Source organism: Cynoglossus semilaevis, chromosome 20 (assembly GCF_000523025.1).
Source record: "Cynoglossus semilaevis isolate Cse_v1.0 chromosome 20, Cse_v1.0, whole genome shotgun sequence".
Taxonomy (NCBI): domain Eukaryota; kingdom Metazoa; phylum Chordata; class Actinopteri; order Pleuronectiformes; family Cynoglossidae; genus Cynoglossus; species Cynoglossus semilaevis.
In genome coordinates, this window is record NC_024326.1 from 11,128,564 (window position 1) to 11,131,174 (window position 2,611).

Below are 2,611 nucleotides of genomic sequence, written 5' to 3' on the forward strand. Positions count from 1 at the left end.
TATGTGATCTTGAACCCAGAATAAAAAATGACCCAGCACACCCGTGGGGATGCAAGTGATCAAAAGAGCCAAAGATCACTTTCATGGCTTATTGGCTCCCATATGCAGGCCATGACACTCAATACAAGAAACTGAAGTGTGGTTACGTCTCATGCTCTTAATCATGGAGCTGCATCTTCATCAAGTCTACTTTTTTTTTTAAAGGGCAGTTACCAGTGTTCCAAACAAACTAAACAACTATCCTAGCCAAACAAACGGTGGAACGGAGCCAACAATCTTCATTTCCTGTTAGTTTCAGTTTGCTTCTTTTTTTTTTTTCATCTGTGGGTTTAACATATGGGAAGAACAATTAGGAGTAAAGTTGAAGGATATACTGAGTGTATGTGAGGTTTAAGGTTACAGTGAGGGCAAATCTGGGGTAGAACCACAAAATACACACGGTGTCATTGGAGAACAGATGGTGTGAGACATGAGGGAAACCAAAATCAATAACGTCTTTAAAAAGCATCTCTCTTTACACCCCTCCAGCCCACAGTTGACAAATTAGCAGAATCAGCCAGCTGGATTTTCATTAGTTGTAAAAGCAAGAGATGATTTGGTTCAAAGTCTGAGAATCAGAAAAGAAGAGTGTCATTTGTACCCGTGCAGTGAAATGGTTTTACATATTGATTTACTCCTAATGATGACAGAGTGCTGTTCCTACTGGTCTCACGGCTTCATGTTGACTCCACTGAACAAATAAACAACAAACTAACAAACATGTACAGCACACATCAACGCGTACGTCATTTTGTAAATTATTTCCCCTGTTTTTATACATGTTGGCAAGTATGAAACAAAATGTTTCTAAGATGCTGAAAAAAAAATCCCTCATTTTTTTCCAGTTGGTTTTAGAATCAGGCTGTAACCTGAACACTGCTACACGCACAGCCAGAACTGATGAGGAGGATGAGGTTGACAAACTGACATTGACAAAGTGCCACACTTTTTTCACTGTATTTCAACAACAGGAAGCCCATTATACCACTTCACTTCTTTCTTCTTTTCCTGCAGCTTGGCGTTCTCTTTTGTGTGTCTGGGAAATGCACATAACAAATTATTATATGAACCACTTCATATCACAGTAGAATGGATATTCAGGGGGAAAAAGTTCTGAGTCTGGTCTGAATGTTTGAAACAACAACAACAACAAAAAAGATGATTTCGAAGGCAGTTTGCCGAACCATCACAAACCTATTAACATTCAATCACACCACCTTTCCTAAGGTCAAAATATCTTTCAAAATTGGGTTTTATCGGCTGTGTGACCAAGTACAAGACATGGGTTTTAGAACGAGTTAGACAGAAATACTTTATTGATTCCCAGAGGGAAACTGTTGGTGTTTCAGATGGACTGCAGGAGCAGTTCAGAATCAAAATAAACCAAGACATAAATATTAAGGGAGAGAAATGTGTAGAAAGTTTTAAAGAAGAGAGTTTAAAAAAAAATTAAAATATATTTTAAAGATATTAAAATCAAAAATATATTTGCTATAATATACAGTAATGTGGCACATGTATGAATTAATGTGTCTAATAAAACATAAAGACTGTTTTACAATTACATTAGAATTCACTTATACATCTTACATGCACCTTGTCAGACTGGACGCAGACATAATTATATGTCTACGTTCTGTGTGAGGACATGTTGCTTTTCAATTTTTGTTTAGTTTCTGCTGCAGTGAAAATGATTCCTGCAGTGAATCATTTACACATTTAAATGATTATAACTATTAAATACCTCACATGTTGATTTTCCTAATGTGACAGTAGATTAAATTAGACTTCATCTTTCTCTGGCCTGTCATTTAAAGGCACCCTTCACAACCCACACACGTGAGAGATCTGAACTGAACGCAAAAATCTTTTTAAAAATAACAAGCTATTTCAAAAATTAATTGGAAAAGGTGAACACAGGAAGTACATTAATATAACATAATATATATTAATTAGTCATTTTAAGTTTAAAAAAACTGCATCTCACTGTAGATCCAATTAGTTGGATGAAGGATGTTTTCTGTTAAAATGTTAACCTTGATAACAGTATCAGCCTGCACTCGGTTCAAAGGCTCAACAAAAAGGTCAGACAATTCATAACTTGGCATGACATCAGTGGACCATTTTAATTACCCAGACAAGATTTAATATATATGATGTATTATACTGTCTCTAAGTAGTACTGCATGCACAGTACTACATATTATTTTTGTCGTAATCGCATCCCTGCAGTTGCACTGAATTATAAAGTGCTGAACACTGTGTGTGGAGACAGGGTTTCTGAATGGGTGGATGTAGCACAAAAAGCCCATTAAGCCATTAGGGCAGACACAAGTCTGTTTTTTATGGACCACAAAGAGGTTTTAAAGGAACAATCGGGCTGTTTTGTGGCACTGAGATGGATGCAGTGATGTGGAGGTGGGTGGTGTTGGAGGAGCAGGAAAATTGACTCAGAGGATAAAGATTGGGATTTTTGATAACACACATCAACAGACGAGTCTGTGATGACCAACGGCCGGACACATCGGCACCAGCAGCGTGTGTGGGTGTTGGGTGTGTGCAGGTCAGAGAT

The 2,611-nt window shown here is 37.3% G+C and overlaps 1 long non-coding RNA gene across 1 annotated transcript in view; it reads right to left on the reverse strand.

Annotated features, from left to right (window-relative positions):
* LOC103396541 (uncharacterized) overlaps window positions 1–2,611 on the reverse strand; it is a 41,155-nt gene that overhangs the window by 6,821 nt on the left and 31,723 nt on the right. The window lies entirely within an intron of this gene.